The sequence below is a fragment of the Rhincodon typus genome, chromosome 1, assembly GCF_021869965.1.
Source record: "Rhincodon typus isolate 14 chromosome 1, sRhiTyp1.1, whole genome shotgun sequence".
NCBI classification, from domain to species: Eukaryota; Metazoa; Chordata; class Chondrichthyes; order Orectolobiformes; family Rhincodontidae; genus Rhincodon; species Rhincodon typus.
Genome location: NC_063332.1, coordinates 173,791,979 through 173,812,131, shown reverse-complemented (window position 1 = coordinate 173,812,131; position 20,153 = coordinate 173,791,979). Strand labels below are relative to the sequence as shown.

General features: G+C 42.3%; 1 pseudogene; it reads left to right on the top strand.

Annotated features, from left to right (window-relative positions):
* The first annotated feature begins 2,740 nt into the window (after nucleotides 1-2,740).
* LOC109916274 lies at nucleotides 2,741-5,537 on the top strand (annotated as a pseudogene).
* Nucleotides 5,538-20,153: the final 14,616 nt, after the last annotated feature.

Genomic DNA, 20,153 nt, shown 5'->3' with positions numbered 1-20,153 from the left:
ATGCTGTCTGAGAAGCTTTAGTGAATTTCTGTAGTGCAGTTTGTCGATGGTACACACTGCTGCTGCTGAGCATCAATGGTGGTGGGAGTAGATTTGGTGCCAATCAAGTCCGTTGCCTTGTCCAAGATGATATCAAGCTTTAGTGTTGTTGGTGCTGCATTCTTCCAGGCAGGTGGGGAGCATTCCATCACGCTACTGACTTGTGCCTTGTCGATAGTGGACTGGTTTTGGAGAGTCTCGGTGAGTCAGTTGCTGCAGGATTCATAGCCACTGACCTGCTATTGTAGCCGCAGTACTTAGATGACTAGTCCAGTCTGTTTCTGATCAATGGTAACAACCAGGCTGTTGATAGTGAGAGATTTTGAGATGGTGATGCCACTGACTGTCCAAGGCCAATGGTTAGATTCTCTTGCTGGAGTTGGTAATTACCTGGCATTTGTGTGACATGAATGTTACTTGCCAGTTTACAGTCCAAGCCCTGATATTGTCCAGGTCTTACTGCATGGACTGCTTTGATATCTCGGGAGGTACAAATAAAGTTGAGCATTGTGTAATCATTAGTGAATGTCCCCACTTTCTGACTTCTACAATGGCAGGAATGTCATTGATGAATGAGCTGAAGGTGGTTGGGAGTAGGACACTACCATGATGAACTCGTGTAAAGACGTCCTGGAATTGAGGTGACTGACATCCAGAAATCGCAACCATCTTGCTTTGTGCCAGACATGACAACCAACCAGCTGAGTGTTCTGCCCCTGATTCCCATTGACTCAAGTTTTGTAAGGGCTCCCTGATACCATATTTAGTCAAATGTGGCCATGATGTTAAGGGTAGTTACTTGCACCTCACCTCTTGCGAATTTGGCTCTTTTGTCTGTATTTGAATCAAAGCTGTAGTAAGTCAAGAGCAAAGTGGCACTGCAGAACCCAAACTCTACAACAGTGAGCTGATTACTGCTCAGCAATGCGCCTTCATAGTATTGTTCATAGATCATAGAATCCCTACAGTGTGGAAACAGGCCCTTCAGCCCAACAAATCCACACTAACCCTCAGAGCATCCCACCCAGACCCATCCCCCTAATCTACACATCCCTGAACACTACGGGCAAATTAGCATAGCTAATCCACCTAGCCTGCACATCTTTGGACTGTGGGAGAAAACCGGAGCACCCGGAGGAAATCCACACAGGCAGCCGAGGGTGGAATTGAACCCGGGACCCTGGTGCTGAGGCGGCAGTGCTAACCGCTGAGCCAACATGCTGCCCAGGTGTTGATAACCCCTTCTATCACTTTGATCAAGAGTAGACTGGGGAAGTAATTGATCAGGTTGGAATTGTCTTGCTTGTGTGCACAGAACTGACCTGGGCAATTTTGCACATCATTGGGTAGATGCCAGTGTTGTAGTTGTACTGGAACAGCTTGGCTAGGGGAACAGCAGGTTCTGGAGCATATCTTCAGGACTGTTGTCGGAATGTTGTCAGGGTTTACTGCTTTTGCAGGATCCAGCCCCTCCAGCTGGTTCCTGATGTCATGTGCAGTGAATTGGCTGAAGACTGTGATGCCGGGTGCCTCTGGAGAAGGCCAAAATGAGTCATCTACTCAACACTTCTGGCTGAAGGTTATTGAGAGTGCTTCAGACTTAACTTTGGCACTGGGCTGGGCTCAGTTCCCCATCATTGAGGATGTGGATACTTGTAGAACTTATTCCTCCATTATTTAGTTGACCACCACCATTCATGAGTGGATGTGACAGTTACTGCAGACCCAGTCTAGCAGCAATGTCTTTTAGGTCTCAACCAGTAGAGGTGTTACTGAGCCATTCTTGATGGTGGACGTTGTTGCTTCTGTTTCCTAGGTTAATGCCAGATGGTCTGTCCTGTTTCATTCCTCTCTCTTTTTTTGAGACTTTATAGCGATTGTTACCATTGAGTGGCTTGCTGTGCTATTTCGGAGAGTAATTAAGTATCGACTGCATTATGGTGTCTGGAGTTATGTGTAAGCCACTGCAGGTGAGGTAGTTTCCTTCTCTAAAGAACATTAGTGAACCAGATGGAATTTTCCAACATCAATAATGGTTTCATGGTCATCATTAAACTTAATGCCAGATTCTTACTGAATTCAAATCTCACCATCTACATTGGGATTAAAACGTAGGGGTTTGGATTACTAAAGCAATGCCGTTGCCTTCCTGTATTATTGGGGGTTATATTTTATGTTTTGTAAAAGTATTAAATTATGGCAGCATTCGATAATTCAAAAGGAGGCAACTAAAATTAAATGCAAATACAACTCAAAACAACTTTTGTATCAATTATAGTTTAACTGCGTTTACACTGGTTTTCTAGCACTTGTATAATACAGTCAAAGGTCTTCATTTGTGTCTGTTGTTAACTGTCCCTGTAGAGATCAATAAATTTGAAAAGCTATTTGAATTTCCTGGCGACTGAGGATCAAATAAGTGTTCAAGTTTTAAAACTTTTGCTGAAATAAGAAAGTAAAAACACCATTGCCTAAACGTTATTCAGTAGGTAATGTTTACCTTAAACTACAGAAAATGTCTCCTTTCTAACTTTTGAACAAATGAAAATTTCCCTCTATGGCTATATTTTGTCCCTTAAATGGATATTCCAGGAACCAGTCCTAAGCTACTCTCAGCTTCTGGTCATTGCTCACTTCTTCCTTTTCCAGTGAGAATACTTTCATGGTGAAAGTTACCCTGAAGTTCCCCTTCTTAGCCAAAATGAGGTGAATTTTCCAGCCCCATTTTAATCCTTCTATCCTTGGTCTCTTCAATCCCTGTGGCTGCTCAGGCTTTTATTCTGCATAGTGAACAATAGAACATAAAACAGTACAACGCAGGAACAGGCCCTTTGGCCCAACATGTCTGTGCTAATCATGATGCATTCTAAACTAATTCCATCTGCCTGTGTGTGGTCCATTCCTTCTATTCCCTGCCTGTTCATGTGTCTGTCTAAATGCCTCTTAAATGTTGCTGTCGTATATAAGAGTGACTATTCGCATGGGTTTTTCCAGAAATCGGCAGTTGTCATCAGTAAATTCTTAATTCCAGATTTTTAAAAAATATATTGAATTCACATTCCACCAGTGGTGGGATTTGAATCCAGGTCCCTAGAATATTAGATGAGTTGCTGGATTAATAATAGCACTAGACCATCACCTCCTCTCATTTTTTTGCTATTCTTCCCTCAACACAAACATGCACATTCCAAAGGGACAGTTATCTCCGTGACACCCTGAGCAATCACTCCTAACACTTCACTCCCCCTGTAGCATCTTGTCATGCAATCAAAGAAGGCATAGCACTTGCCCATTCACCACTCACTGTCCATAGCCCCAAAAACGTTTTCCATATGAAGTAATGTTTTACTTGCACTACTTTCAATTTAATCTACTGTATCTGTTGCTCACAGTACAGTTTCTTTGCAATGGTGAGACCAAATGCAAGCTTAGTGACTGCTTTTGCAGAATACCTCCACTCTGTCTGTTGGAATAACCTTGACCTTCCAATTGCTGGCCATTTCAATAAACCACCTTGCTCTTATGGTAAGATTTCTATCCTAGGCCTACTTCAGTTTTTCAAAAAAGCACAACGCAAGCTTGACGAATACACCTCGTTCCACTTATACTTTACTGCTTCGGTCTTTTTGTCCCCCTTTCTTCTCCTTGTTCCTCTCTTTCCCCCCCCCCCCACTTCCTAAAACCCCAAAGCTATTCACAATATAAATGATTTAGATGAGGAAATAAAGTAATATCTCCAAAATTCCAGACAGCAAACCTGAGTGTTTTGTTGGGGGGTAGTGGTGAGCTATGAGGAAGATAGAGAGAGCGCTGTTAGCCTGTGGAATTCTGCCACAGAAAGCAGTTGGAGCTAAAACATGAATGTTTTCAAGAAGTAGATATCGTTCTTAGGGTTAGGCCATAAGATATGCAGAGAAGGCCACAACAGGATACAGAATTGGATAATAAGCCATGATCATATTGAATGGCAGGACAGACTAGAAGGGCTGAATGGCTTACTCCTCCTCAGTGTTTCTGTCATATTTCTGCACTTGACCCATTGTTCACCCACGTGGATCACCTTCCGATCTAACTTCACAGTATTATTGCTTTTTGCCCTTTGGACTTGGAGTAAGCTTTCAGAAAAACTGGCATATGTATGTACAATGGACCAAGTGGCTTCCCTTTGTGATGATGTAAGATTTTATGCTCTTCAGCATCTTTAGTGGCTGCCTTTGCTTTGATATCGTTCTTGTCACTTCAAAGCCACCTTTTCCAGATATGACCAGTCAATCTTCTCAATTTACTATCTTGTATTTAATCTCCTTTTCCAGAGCCTTTGACTGTACCATTACATCTGAACTGCCCACATCCATTTTGAAAGATATCCATCCAGTTTGATTAACCTGGTAAATATTGGTGCATAATATTGTGCATCTCTATGACCTGTGGTGTACTACCTTCACTTTTTTTTTTCTCTCTATCAACATCTCTTACATTCATTTAATAAGTCATGTTGCTGTCCTTGATGTCACTTCTGGGCAATCATGTGGTTTTGGCCCAATCTTTTCATTACAGCCAGTGAATCAATAGTGATACGTTTTCTTCCCTCTATTGCATTTTTTTTCTGAATGTTCTCATAAATCACCATTGATCTTCTCCTCTTCCTGATCCATTGTTCGTTTCTCAATGGCATCAGCCATGAAAGCAGCTCTCTCTGCCATGCGAAAGGAAAGAAAGCCAAGGGTGAGGAACTAGCACCACCTCCTTCCATCGATGGAAGACATTAGATTTTTTAAAAAAAAGTAGTGAACCTTCTGTTCAAAAAGAGACCCAAAATCTTTGGAATTGGTCAGGATATCCAATCCGAGGGGGACACTGATATGTTTGTGAAATGGCCTCGGTATATGCGACTTCACCATCGAAGGCCCATTCTGCCAAAGTGTCAGAAGGTGCCTTCAGCGATTAACCAGTTCAGTCAAGCCCTGGACAGGCGGGCAACTACCCAGCTCTTGCAACTGAGCCATAAGCATAGGCATTAGACCAAGTTGGCAAAGAAGCAGTGACTGTTAGTTTGAGCACAGCATAAGGCAGCTGAGAAGGCAAGACGCTCCAACAAAGAAGCCAGCAGTTCCCTGAACAGGTGTTAATGAAGCCATCAGTGTGGTAGAGAGTAAGAAATGCATCTGGTAATGGTCTCAAACAACGTTGATCCCATTGGGCTGGTTGTGTTCCTGCCTGCTCTCTGTCGGAAGATGGGCGTTCCTTACTGCACTGTCGAAGGTAAGGCCAAGTTCAGGCATCTGGTACACCAGAAAACTGCCCCTACCTTGCCCTGGCTCAGACCAGTCCTGAGGACAAGGGAGCAATGGCCAAACTAATTGAGGCCATGTGGACACACTGCACCAATTGGTTTGAGATCCATCATCATTGGTGGATTCTGGGCCCCAAATCTGTGGCTCGGGATTGCAAAGCTGGAGAAGGCCAAGGCTAAGGAACTGGCAACTGAACTGGGCTAACTCGATGCCAACTTAGCTCGTTGTGTATGTAAGGAACAGTAAAACTGATTTTTTTTTAAAAAAGAGCAGTTCACTTCCTAGGTTTACCTTCCTTCTGTTTCCTTGGTTTTTTTATTATCATTGAGGCAGAATGTGCTATTAACAAAATATTAAGCGCACTGAATCCATTGTTTTTAGCCCTGCAAAAAGCTTCACCTTTGTCAGTAGCAACTACAGACTCTCACTGAAGCACGTTATTTCACATCTTGGGTGTGCTAACAAGATGTTACTTCATAATCGTGATATTTTCTGTCTCCTCCTTTTAATAACCCCAATGGTTACTGAAACCCTTATCCACCATTGTGGTCACCCTCAGGTGCAGTTTGATCCTGCACTACCTCCTCGATTCTTCACCTGCATCCTTTGCAAGTTGCAGCTTGTATGAAACTTCTACCTGTATTTCACATTATGTCCTGCACTAAATTCTGTTGGCTCACATTCTCTGCCTTTGCCGAACTATATTTGATCCCTTTTCCCAGCACACAATGTTTAAATCCTTGTGCTTTTGAAAGTTGGTCTCCCTGCACCCTAATTCTGCAACCTCTTCAGATTTTTACTACTTATTGTGCCTATCGTTCATTTTCTGTTTGAAAAGTTTCCCATGAATGGTAGAAGAATTTCAGTTCTGCTCTGTTTTTATTTTGATTGTACCCTTCCCCCACAACTAAATGTTTCTCTGCCTTTTTTAATGAAACTCCAGATGTTTTGAGCTAAATGGCTCTTCCTGATTGAGTGATGTTTATAGTTCAAAGTTTAATATAAAAGACTTCATGAAAATCAGTGCATTGTATGCATACTGATTAATTGAGATGCTGTTATCTTCAGACTCTTAAAAATGAAATTGATCAAAATAATCAAAGTGTTGATTTTACTTTGCCGCTTCTTTTAAGATATAATGTAATAAGTCAGCTTCCTCGGTATTTGATCAGCATCAGTGATGCAAAATGAGGTACAAAACCTGAAGTAGAAACAATTAAGCTAGTCCTAAATTAAGTCCTAACTTTTTATGAGAATGTTCAACCAAATGCTGTTCAAAATAAAGCATCTAATTTTAAAGAAAAATGTCTTGTGAAACATTGCTACCATAATGGGAATTGTCTCAGGTAATGTCAACATTGTAGGAGAAAGCCAAATAGCCAGTGTGGTATTTTAATTCAAAAATCATTTTGCTTGTCTATAGTATAAGTGAGCTTAACATTTGAGTTTCTAAAATGGTTTGATTTCTTTCTCGTAGATAATCTAAATGATGCCATCCAAAAACTGAAGTTGACTGCTGCTGATGGCACATCAGATAATGTGGAGGGATGCCTTGACTGCTTGCTCCAAGCCTTGGCTCAAAACAGTGAGTGGATTTTGACGTATACTTTACATTGGATACTGCAGCTGAATGGTTTAGAGAAACATTACTCCAGCTGTTCAAAAGCTGATGGATGTGTTATAGCTAGCAGTTGAATATCTTTGCCAGTAGTGATCTCTGTTTGACTTCAGTCTCCAGATTTGCAGGTGATTTTCCTATTGTTGCCCATTTAAAGATGGTTTAGTGTTACTCTAGTGTGCATGAATATAAGTAGGTTCATGTCTGATTATCTCTCTGGCAAGCTTCCACCTTGACTCTGATTCATATGGCATTGAAATGAGTGTTTGTTTATTAGTTTCTTCCCTGCAGCAGATATCTAGGGCACTTGGCCAAATTGCATTAGCAGGGACCTTGGACCAGTTTTTAATGCTGATCTTCTTGAAATATGGTTTGTAGCCTACAGAGAAATAGCTGTTGGCCATCCTGTTTTTCAACTCTCTTTTAAACATTCAAAAAAAAATCTCTGGATTACAAATGGTCAGAAATTATTACTTTCTTTATACTTAAATGGGATGAGTGTGTTTTGACAAGACTCAAATTTATTGCCTACTCATCCCTCATTTGCAGTCCACTTGTTATGGGTACAACCAGAATGCTGTTCGGAAGGGAGATCCAGGATTTGACCTAGAGCTGATAAAGTGATGTAGTTATCACTTTAGGAGTTCCAAGTCCGGATGATGTCTGCTTGGAAGGTAACTTACAGTTGGTAGTTTCCATGCACTTAACTTGTTTTTATAGATGACGGAATTGCAAGTTTTGGCTGAGCTATTTACGGGTTCTTGACGTGTTGCTGCAGTGCATCTCATTGATATGCATGGTACTGTGGTGTTTGAGAGGTATGAACTGTTTGAGATGGTGCGTGGGATCCCGGTCAAGCAGGCTGCTTTGTCCTGGAAGATGTTGAGCATTTTAAATATCATTGGAATTACACTCTTCTAAACAAATGGAAGTGTTTCCATCATATTTCTGCATTATTTCTTACGGATGGTGGTCAGGCTTGGTGATTCCTGACGTGAGCTACTTGGCACAGATCTCCCAGCCTTTTTTTTTATTCCCTTATCCAGTCCCTTCCACTTACATCCATAATTCTTCTGATGCTTTCAGTTTCAGAATTTCCAGTTTGCGGGCTCCAGCTGCTGCCTCTTCACCATGGACATGGAATCCCTTTACGGTCCATCTTCCATCAAGATGGTTTTGGGGCTCTCTGCTTCTCTCTGGACAAAAGGTCTGAATTTCCCCATCGTCCACCATCCTCCTCTGCCTGCTGAGCTCTTCCTTACAACTTCTCTCCATTAAGGCTTCACTATGTCAGATCCAAGTTGTGGCCGTGGATACCCACTTGGGCCCCCGTTTATGCCTGTCTCTTTGCGGAGTATGTGGAACATTCCTCTTTCTTACTTTGGCCCCTGTGCACAATGCTTTCTCTGATACATTGATGACATCATCAGTGCTCCTTTCCCCTACTTTTCCTAAATTGGAAAAATATCAATTTCACTTCCAATTTTCCGTCCTGCTGTCACCTTAACTCGGCCCATCTCTGACTCCCTCTTCCCTTCTTTTCCTCTGTCTATGCCCGTCTCTGGGGATAGACTGCTACTGATTATACACTGCAAAACCACTGACTCCCGCAGTTATCTGTGCTACTTCCTGTAAAGATTCTATTCAGTTGCCTCAGTTTCTTCATCTCTTGCATTTATTCTGAAGATGCCAGCTTCTGTAAGGGGCCTCAATGTCCATCTTCTTACTCAAACCAAGAATTCCCCATCACCATGTTTGACAGGGCTCTCACTATGACTATCCCATCTCCCGGACTTCTGCCTTCTCTTGAGCAACATCAATTGGGCACCCCTGGTCCTCAATTACCACCCACCAGCATCCACCTCCAAAAGATTTTTAGCTGCCATTTCTGCCGCCTCCAGTGGGACGCCGCCACCAGACAACACGTTCCCCTCCTGTCTCTTGTCAGCGTTCCACAGGTACTGTTCCCTCCGGGGCACGTTGGTCTACTCTTCTTCTGCTCTCAATGCCTCCCTACACCAGCACCGCACATTCTCTTGCAATCACAGAAGATGTAACACCTAACTGCTTGCTTCCTCTCTCTCCTCACTACCTAAGGTTGCATATCCACCCTGCAGGTCATAGAGTCATAGAGCTGTACAGCAGGGAAACAGACTCTTCAGTCCAACTAATCCATGCTGACCAGATATTTTAAGTTAATCTAGTCCCATTTGCCAACATTTGGCCCATAGCTCTCTTAAACCCTTCCTCTTTATGTACCCATCTAGATGCCTTTCAAATGTTGTAATTATATCAGCCTCTACCTCTTCCTCTGGCAGCTCTTTCCATACACGCCTCTCTGCATGAAAAAGTTGTCCCTTGGGTCCCCTTTAAATCTTTCTCCTCTTGCCTTTAAACTGATGCCCACTAGTTTTGGACAGCCTTACCCTGGGGAAAAGACCGTGGCTATTCACACTATCCATGCCCCTCATGACCTTATAAACTTCTGTAGGTCATCTCTCTGCCTCCGCTCCAGGGAAAATAGCCCCATCTATTCAGCCTCTCCATATAGTTCAAACCCTCCGACCCCTGCATCATCCTTGTAAATCTTTTCTGCACTGTTTCAAGTTTCTCAAAATCCTGCCTACTCCAGGGAGACCAGAATTGAACGCAGTATTCCAGTGAAGCAACAATTTACCTGCACGTCAGCCTACTGTCTTCACTGGTCATGATATGGTGTCTTCCGCATTGAAGAGACAAAACGTGTACTGTGCGAGCACTTTGGAGAACACCTATGTTCTCTCTGCAAAAGTGACCATGAGCGACCATGTGATTCCAGTTGCCTGCCAGTTTAGCAGTGTTCCCTGGCCAACATCTGTCTCAAGCTTGCTGTACTGCTTTTCGTCACTTGTATAAATAATTTGTATGTGAACATAGGAGGTATGGTTAGTAAGTTTGCAAGTGACATCAAAATTGATGGTGTAGAGAACAGTGAAGAAGGTTATCTGAGTACAGTGGGACCTTGATCAGATGGGCCAATGGGCCACGGAGCTCAGTTAAGATAAATGAGATGTTGCATTTTGAATTTGCACCTTCTCCCATGTTCTTGCCCCAACCCCCGCCGCCCCCCCATACCAGGCCTTGTCATCACATGAACTGCTACTGCAACAACCCATTTTCAGCTACTAATGGTCCCCATTATCAGCTAATGATTCTCCCAAGATGATCTCTACCCATTCCTTTGTCTACCCAATTGCCATGCTATCTTGCTGTCTCATTTTGACTGCTGCTGTTAAACCATAAGAATATAAGGTACGCATGATGTTGTGGTAGTGGGAGCAGAGAGAGCCAGGCCACAAACTGGCGAGGTGTGTGATGCAGAGCCTAGGATAGGAAAGTCAGGGTGGGCGAGAGAAATCCACATCTGGTGTGTGTGGACATTCATGTCTGGTGGATGGGGCTAATTGTTGGGTGTCTGCTTGAGCAGGGGGAGGAGTTGAAGTTGGTTTGGTCCAGTGGGGGAGAATTGGGTCATGCCCAGCAGAAAGTTAGGAGGTGAGGAAGTTCCGTCTGCTGGGATGTTGAGCAATGTTGGAGATGTAAGTTCATATGTGAGGTAAGTATGGGATCTGTGGAATTGTTACTCACAAGTTACGTATGTATCTAATAGTCTAGCTCTTCCTGAGTAACTATTTAATTTCATTGGAGCTGTCTGAAGTCTCCGATTGCAAATGAAGACTTTCAAAGGGTTCCAAGTGTGGATGGATTGCCCAGTGGACAATTCAGTTTCTTGGGTGATTCCTTCAGAATTTACTATGATGTGGATTCCACAAGGCACAATCTATCTCCTGCTCCTATGATGTTGCTTGGCCTGCTGTGTTCATCCAGCTTTACACTTTGTTATCTCTATGTTTGCGTAATGACTGCCTGGCCAGTGAAAAATCTGGACGAATCACAGTCTGGAACCTGTTGTCATAGGCCTGATTTCTGGCTTTTGCCATGCATTTCTAGGTCCTGCAGGACTCTCTATGGGAAAGAGGAATTAATATATGAAAATGCCAGGTAGGCAAAGACATTTTGGCTTATAAGACATACCCATACAGGGACTGGGCCATCATGGTTCAGCACATTTTCAACACTTTAGCCAATACCAATTCTCCTCCCCGAGTTAGGGGAAAGAATACTCCAGATCCTTTGCGACTGCAAGTTGGATAGCTGGCATTCTATTCTTCCTGTATTTCAGTCATGTCATTCAGGGATATTTGTTGCTTCTTGTTCCCATCTTGGGTCAGATTAAACACTTGAACTTTTACCTGTAATTTCTTAACATAAAATGTGGCATATGTTGCTTTATACATTTTTAATCTGGATCTTTTGTTTATGTTAAACTATACAAGTTCTCCCTCATGCCTAACCAATTTCTATTGTAATATCTAGGGCCTGATCATCATCTCCTGAACGATCTTTTGTGATGCCATTCAGACTTCGGCTTGCTGAGTGACCTCTCTAAATGTAACCTCTTCCTTCAGTTGCTGTCAGCATCCCTAAACATGAATGAAACAGTCATTTTTGCAATGTCTACACTGCACTTCAGTAAGACCCTGACCCTGTCTGCAACTTAAAGCCTCATTTACTCCAGTCTGTAGATTCTTTATTCTTTTCGTGATATTTTGGCATCACTCCTAGGAGTCGGCATTTGTCATTCATCCCTGGTTGCCTTTGAACCAAGTGGCTTCCTCATCAATTTCAGAAGGCAGTTAGGAGTCAAATACTTTGCAATGATTCACAAGTAAGCCAGAGATAAAGGTGGCAGAATTCCTTCTCCAAAGCACATTTGTGATGCAGGTGGGCTTTGAGTCCGTCATGGCCACCATTACTCAAATTACCTTTTATAAATTTGAGATTATTTTTATTAATTGAAATTAAATTCAACCATCTCCCATGATGGAATTTGAAACCATGCCTCAGGCCCTTAAATAAATGTAAATTAAATGCAAATGTGGACGCTAGAAATCTGACAATAAAGAAATGCTGGAGAAACTCAGCAGCATCCGTGGAGAGAGAAACAGTTACCAGTTTGAGTGCAGTGGCTTTTTTTAAGTAACGTGGGACTCAGCATTAACTTTTTTTTTCTCTCCATAGATGCTGTCAGACTCTGCTGAGTTTCTCCAACACTTTGCTTTTATTCCCTCAAAGGTTTAGACTAAACCCTTCAAAGCACCTAGTCCTACAATACAGTTTTCTAACACACTTGACAGATAATCTTTCCCTAGAGTCACACAACTCCAACTTGTTGGTAATTGCAGACCCAATTGACTTTGAGCGCAGCTACCATGGAATGTCTGAAATTACCATAAACAGTAACACTAGTAACCTTGAAGCAAAGAGATCCTCCCGATTTTTCTTTTGTTTTGATTTTTGCCATATGACTACTTATCGTATTTAATGATCGTAGAAAATGATAAAGGTCTTGGAAAATATTCAACTCCTGAGGGTTTCTCGTCCGATTCAGGAGTTCAGGCCTTGACCAAGATTAACATAAGCTGAACTTCACGGTTCATCTTGGCAGTAACAGGTGTGAACATCTTAAGAGGGTTTGTTGTTCATGTATTATACTGCATACAAAACATAAATTTTGGACAATAGTTTTCATGCTGTTTTGGGGAATGACCTCGTGTGAGGTACACCTAGCAATTGTTATCTTAAAGCATATGTTATGAACCTGGCTGATGGTATTGTTGGACAAACCAGATTGCAGAATGAAACCTGACTTGAGAGCCATGTGTTTTATTTTAGGTTATCTGGTGGTTAGTAACAAAAACGTTCACGCAAAGCTGCAGATGTTCCTTAACAGGGTAATTTTATTATGCAGAAGTGAAAAAGAAACTAAACAAAGAGGAAATGGATGTCATTTATATAAATGATTTGGATGTGAATATAGGAGGAATGGTTAGAAAGTTCGTAGATAGCACCAAAATTGGTGGTGTAGTGAACAGTAAAGAAGATTCTTTCCGAGTACAACAGGACCTTGGTCAGATGGGCCGAGGAGCGGCAGATAAATGTGAGGTGTTGAATTTTGGTAAGTCAAATCAGGGCAGGACTTGTACACTTACATGGTAGGGCCCTGAGGAGTGTTGCCAAACAAAAAGACCTTGAGGTGCAGGTTCATAGTTCCTTGAAGGTGGAGTCACAGGTAAACAGGGTGAGGAAGAAGGTATTTGGTTTATTGATCAGTGCATTGAGTATAGGAGTTAAGATGTCATGTTGCAGCTGTACAGGACATTGGTGAGGCCACTTTTGGAATACTGTGTTCAATTCTGGTATCTCTGCTATAGAAGAGATGTTGTTAAACTTGAAAGGGTGCAGAAGAGATTTCAAGGATGTTAGGGCTTGAGGGTTTGAGCTTTAGGGAGAGACTGAATAGGCCGGGGCTATTTTCCCTGGAACTTCGGAGGCTGAAGGGTGACCTTTATAGAGGCTTATAAAATCGTGAGGGGTATGAATAGGATGAATAGCCAAGGCTTTACTCCCAGGATAGGGGAGCCCTAAACTGGAGGGGCATAGGTTTAAGGTGAGAGGAGAAAGATATAAAGTTGCCCCTTAGGTCCTTTTTATCACGTAGAGGATGGTGCGTTCGTGGAATGAGCTGCCAGAGGCAGTGGTGAAGGCTGGTAGAATTACAATATTTGAAAGGCATCTGGATGGGTTTATGAATAGGAAGGGTTTAAAGGGTGTAGGCCTGATGCTTGCAAATGGAACTAGATTAAGTTAGGATAGCTGGTCGGCATGGATGAACTGGATCAAAGGGTCTGTTTCTCTGCTGTACAACTCTATGGCTCATCTGAGCACTAACAGCCAAATAAAGTTTCAACCCATTTCCTATACTATCCATATATTTCTATCTCAGTTTTTTGTATTTATACTTAACAGGCTCCTTCTAATTTCTTTTCAGTAGGCTGTGGAGATAATTTTATGATTCCTTGAGGCTGCAGTTGTGAATCTTCCATAACGTAGTGTCTAAACCTCCTCGTTCTAACAACTTGGAGACTTCTATACAAGCTGCCCCAGCTTGGAATCTCTGCAGACTTAGTCACTTCAGCAGAAGTGTATTCTGATTCCCCTAAACTGAACTGGAAACACTTGAATCGTTTCTCCTGGCAGCAGGATCCAGATTTAGATTTAGGTTTTATTATTACATGTAAGTACAGGGGTACAGGAGTACAGTGAAAAATGTACAGTGTTGCCATTCCTGGTGCTGTCTAAGGAACAAAGGTACCTAGGTACAAATTCTTAGGCACAAAAATAGAAAAATAAATAAGTTTTAAAAAGTTCATCACTACAGTTCTTCTTCGTATAAAGTAGAAAAACAAAGGAATAAAATTAAAAGTTAAACATTGCAATCCTTTCCAAAGCCATGGACCTGCAGCCACTGCACTCTGGGCTTTTCCCACAATTTCTCACTCGCCCCTGCGGTGGTCACGCTTTCACCTACGCTGGCGAAGCACAAGCCCAGGCGATACTGAGTCCTAGCTGCTGGCATGCTCCATCGCTGCCGCTGCCGCAACCTGCATGACCGAGCTCTCTGCTGAAGGTAAGTTAAAGGAAAACACTGAAAAAAGAGGAAGAAAAGGGGGGAGATAAAGAGAAAAGAGGAGGGTGAGGGACAAAAAAATTTGAACAGAATGGACGAGACCAAGGCTGAAGGGTCTGGAAGCTTCCTACTCCCCCACCATCTGAGAAATATTCTACTTTCTGAACTGAACTCTAGATTCTTCTGAACTGAAGTCGGAACGAAAGTAATTGCCTTTAATGTGTTTACATTGCCAGTTATAAACCGAACAGTACAAACATCTTGTCAGTTAACACTAGAGTCCGCAACTTGACTACAGTGCATCTTCTTCAAGCTAATTTATTTCAGTCACTGTTCAAAATTGTCTTCCTGACCTTTTTTTGAAAAAAAAAACCCTTTAGAGCTGACCCACATCTGACTGGTCAGGCAGCATCCGAGAAGTAGGAAAGTCTACATTTCAAGACAGGAAAAAGGCCCTGACCTGAAACATTGACTTCCCTACTCGCCTGATGCTGCCTGACTTGCTGTGTTCCTCCATCTCCACACTGTGTTTCTGACTCGTGTGTGTGTGTGTGTGTGTGTGTGTGTGTGTGTGTGTGTGTGTGTGAGAGAGAGAGAGAGAGAGAGATTTATCTGTCTAGTGTAGCAAGACATTACTGAAGATGCCAACCTTAGTTTCATTAAAGGTGAATGAATTCTGGTTTTCTCAATTCAAAACCCATTGACTTTTAGATGATTACAAGGTTTTCAGCTCCATGCTTCTACTTGTATTATTCACCTCCATTATCAGTCCAAAATTTTCCATTTATTGTTTGAACCTGCAGTCTCTTGTCCTGCTCTCAATTTGAAGTAATTTTTCAGCTTTATCTTTTCAATGTGATTTACTATCCTGCATGTCAGGTGCCTCCTTCCAATACATACATTGCTTCAACTCTTAACATGACTCAAAAACCAATCCTCCTCGGACTGGGGATCATTGGTGCTCTTTGTTTTAACATTTCTAAGCTGAAATCCTACACAGGAATTAGAAAATGGAACAGAACTAACACTGACTACACTTGAGCATTCCAATCTATGTTCACCTGCACATCCGCTAATGTGGTCTGTTGCATCCGCTGCTCCTGCTGTGGCCTCCCCTACATTGAGACCAGGCGGAGGCTCGGAGACTGCTTTGTAGAGCACCCGCATTCGGTTCGCGACAAATGACAACACCTTCCAGTTGCGAGCTACTTCAACTTCCCCTCCCACTCCCTGGACAACATGTCCATCCTGGGCCTCCTCCAGTATCACAACGACGCCACCCAGAAAGTGGAGGAGCAGCACCTCATTCCGCCTTGGGAGTCTACAACCCACTGGTCTCGATGTGGACTTTACTAGCTTCAAAATCTCCCCACCCCCAACCTCCTCCCATGACCAACCCTCCCTCTCATCCCTGCCTCCTTGACCTGTCCGTCTTCTCTCCCACCTATCCGGTCCTCCCACCATTGCCTACCTGCACTCACCTATCACCACCCCACCTACCTTCCCCAGCCCCACCCAGAACAAGAACAAAGAAAATTACAGCACAGGAACAGGCCCTTCAGCCCTCCAAGCCTGTGCCGATCCAGATCCTCTATCTAAACCGGTCGCCTATTTTCCAAGGATTTGTATCCCTCTGCTCCCTACCCATTCATGTATCTGTCTAGATACATCTTAAATGATGCTATCGTGCCCGCCTCTACCACCTCCGCTGGCAACACGTTCCAGGCACCCACCACCCACTGCGTAAAGAACTTTCCACGCGTATCCCCCTTAAACGTTTCCCCTCTCACCTTGAAATCGTGACCCCTAGTAATTGAGTCCTCCACTCTTGGCGGGGGGAAGCTTCTTGCTATCCACCCTGTCTATACCTCTCATGATTTTGTTGACCTCAATCAGGTCCCCCTTCAACTTCCGTCTTTCTAATGTAAATAATCCTAATCTACTCAACCTCTCTTCATAGCTAGCGCCCTCCACACCAGGCAACATCCTGGTGAACTCCTCTGCACCCTCTCCAAAGCATCCACATCCTTTTGGTAATGTGGTGACCAGAACTGTACGCAGTGTTCCAAATGTGGTCGAACAAAAGTCCTATAAAACTGCAACATAACCTGTCAACTCTTGTACTCAATAGCCCGTCCGATGAATGAAAGCATGCCGTATGCCTTCTTGACCACTCTATCGACCTGCGTTGCCACCTTCAGGGTACAATGGACCTGAGCACCCAGATCTCTCTGTGCATCAGTTTTCCCCACGGCTTTTCCATTTACCACATAGTTCGCTCTTGATTTGGACCTTCCAAAATGCATCACCTCGCATTTGCCTGGATTGAACTCCATCTGCCATTTCTCCGCCCAACTCTGCAATCTATCTATATTCTGCTGCATTCTCCGACAGTCCCCTTCACTATCTGCTAATCCACCAATCTTAGTGTCATCTGCAAACTTGCTAATCAGACCATCTATACCTTCCTCCAGATCATTTATGTATATCACAAACAACCCCTCCCCTCTCTATTTATTTCAGAGCCCCTTACCCGTCCCCCATTTCTGAAGGGTCGCGACCTGAAACGTCAGCTTTCCTATTCCACTGATGCTGCCTGGCCTGCTGAGTTCCTCCAGATCCACACTGTTATCTCTGACTCCAGCATTGGCAGTTCTTACTATCTCTGAGCATTCCAATCTAGTTTTTTTTCCTTTTTGTACAGTTAATACAACTCCAGTTATAGGTACTTGTTTTCTAAACTTTGAGCTAATATTCATGCTGGGATTTCATCCTTGATATGCATAACTTTTGTTTAATACCCTTTTTGTGTAGTGCTTTGCCAAATGCCTTCTCCAAATTTAGATGCTGTGTCATAGCAATTTCCACAGTATTCTTAGGATATCACATCATTTAATCAAAGAAATTTGTTAGGGTAGTTTTTTTTCTCTGCATCAAATTTTAATTTTGTGTAAGTAATCTAGATTTACACCTTGAAACAGCTTAAAATAAGTTACAAAATGTAACTAAAACTAATACCTATATAGTTTGCATTGAAAGCAGTAATAAATCAGACATCATGTTAGCATGTGTCCCATCTGCTGGCAGCACCCCAATATCTTTGCAGTGTCTGCATACCCCTTAATGATTCTGGATTCCTTGCAGCTCTTTCTGATGTCCTTTGCCGGTGGTCTATTTAACTTGAGACTCTTTTTAGTTAATTTAGGTCTAACAGCTCCTTTATCATGGAATGTTGTAGCTTGGCAGGAATCTATTTAGTGCATTTTAAAAGACTGTCCAATTTGACTCGGTACCCTACTGTTTTCCCATAGCCCTGTTTTTTTTCTTAACTATTTTCCCCCTCAAAACTTTACCATGAGATTGTCAGGTTGTCTTTTCAGGAGTGTTGTGTTGTTTCTGCCTTCCCACGTAGATACTTGGAGAAAATTATCATTTGGAATAGTACTTTTTTGTTTTCTTCTGTTTAAATTAGTTTTTTTTGTCTCACTAGCTGGAATTAAGTCGTCAAAGATGACCATGAATCCATTGTCGATTGTCAGGAAAAACCCATACCGTTCACTAATGTCCTTTAGGGAAGGAAACTGCCATCCTTACCAGGTCTGGCCTACACGTGATGCCAGACCCGCAGCAATGTGGTTGACTCTTAGCTGCCCTCTGGGTGGGTAATAAATGCTGCCTAGCCAGCGATGCCCTCATCCCATGAATGTGGAAAAAGGTTCAGATTGTATCCTTGCTGCTGAATTGTTAAAATAATTTCTTCACTTTTCATTTTGATATCTACAGCTGTTTTTTTTCCCAGATTGATTTTTGTTTTTCCTTTTATCAGTCAGTGTTTTAATTTTTTTTGTATCTTTTAATCATTCCTGTGAACTCCAACCCAATCCTTTATTCCTTGTAGAGCTTTGAGGTTATTTTTACTGTCTTGATTTTTTTAAAAAATCTGTTTAAAGTCATGCTTTTTCATAGAATTTGTTCCTAATGTATCCTGCCCAAGCAGCATTATAATAATATTTGTACAATATATAGTTCCCCTTGTAAAATTCAAAAGTATTTTATTTTACGATTGTGAATTAAATGCCTAGCCTTCTCAGGCAGATAATGTATGGTGTAAACTGCAGACTTGCTAATGAATTTCAAAGCTGCTGATGAATTACAAATGACGTAGTTGCTTTGATCTTATTTCTGAATTTGTTGAGACTTGCAAATTGGGCCATGCAGCACCACAAGAAACAAGTTGACTGCTGCAATTTTGAATATTGATTTCAAAGCCCACAGTATACCTTGAGTTTTAAAAGTACAAAATTAGCATTTTCAAAACTGGTTTAATAACATGCCTAAAGATTTTAGTTCTGGGATAAATGAAAATGATTGTACAGACTGTTGGAGATTTGCACATAAAGTAAATACTATGAAGCAGTGGAATATGCTTCAAGGCTCTTGGCCTGTACAACTGATATCTGCCACACTGTGGTGGTAACGTGCAGAATGAAGGTGAAGAATTAATCGTTTTTGGGATATTTGGGTTTTTCAAAGACTGGTCATAATTAGGACAAGTGGCTAGAGGCCTGGTTTGCTTGCTCCCCAAGCTGTAATTGATAGCTATTTGACACTTGTAGTCTTGACATTACCAAGAGGGCAGGTGGAAATACATTTTTATCAATTTATTTTTAGATATTTTTAATCTCAATGGATGGGCTTTCTTGTAACAGCACATTTTTGATGAATTTAAGTAGAGAATGGGTAATGATCTGATTAAGAGAATAGCGCCCTGTTGTAACATTGAGAGTTGAAAAAAATGTTTGGCATTGAGATGATGCCATCAACAAAATATCAGCACTGCAATGGAATGCCAGCCAACTTGTATACTAAGTCTCTAGAGTGGGGCTTACTTGCATATTGGCTCAACTGAAAGTGGCGTAATTGAACCAAATTTTTTATGTAAGTGTTTGGAGATCCGATTGAGTGCTGGCAGCTGGAGTGGGAGATGACTTCCTTATGTTCTTATGTTCTTATTTTCATCTTCCCGTTTGATGTCATAAAAAGTTAGTACTTAAAAAGTATTATCACTTTTTGTATTATTTGTTCATGGGGTGTGAGAATCAGTGACTCGGCCAATATTTATTGACATCCCTAATTGCCCTGGAGAGAATGAGTGCCTTCTTGAACAATCTTAGTCCTCTATGGAGGGAGGGAGTTCAGGATTTTGGCACAGTAACACTGAAGGAAGAAATCAGGTGCATGTTTGATTTGAAGGGGAACTTGCAGTTGGTGCTGTTCTCATGCATCTGATGCCCTCCTAGGTGATAGAGGTTGCGGGTTTGGAAGGTGCTGTCAAGAGTTTTGGTGAGTTATTGTAGTGCCTCTTGTAAATGTGCGTGCTGAATGTCAAGGGTGTTGTGCCAATCAACCAGGCTTGGATATTGTCAAGCTTCTGGTGGTGTTGGAGCTGCACTTATCCATGTAAGTACTGGTGCCTTCTAGATGGTTGTTAGGCATTGTGATGACAGGAGGTGAGGTATTTAAATGCAGAATTCCTAGCCTCTGAATTGTTCTTGCAGCCATAGTATTTAGTCGGCTGGTTCAGTTTGGTTTCTAGTCACTGTCTTTCTGCCTCTGTGTCTCCCCCCACACC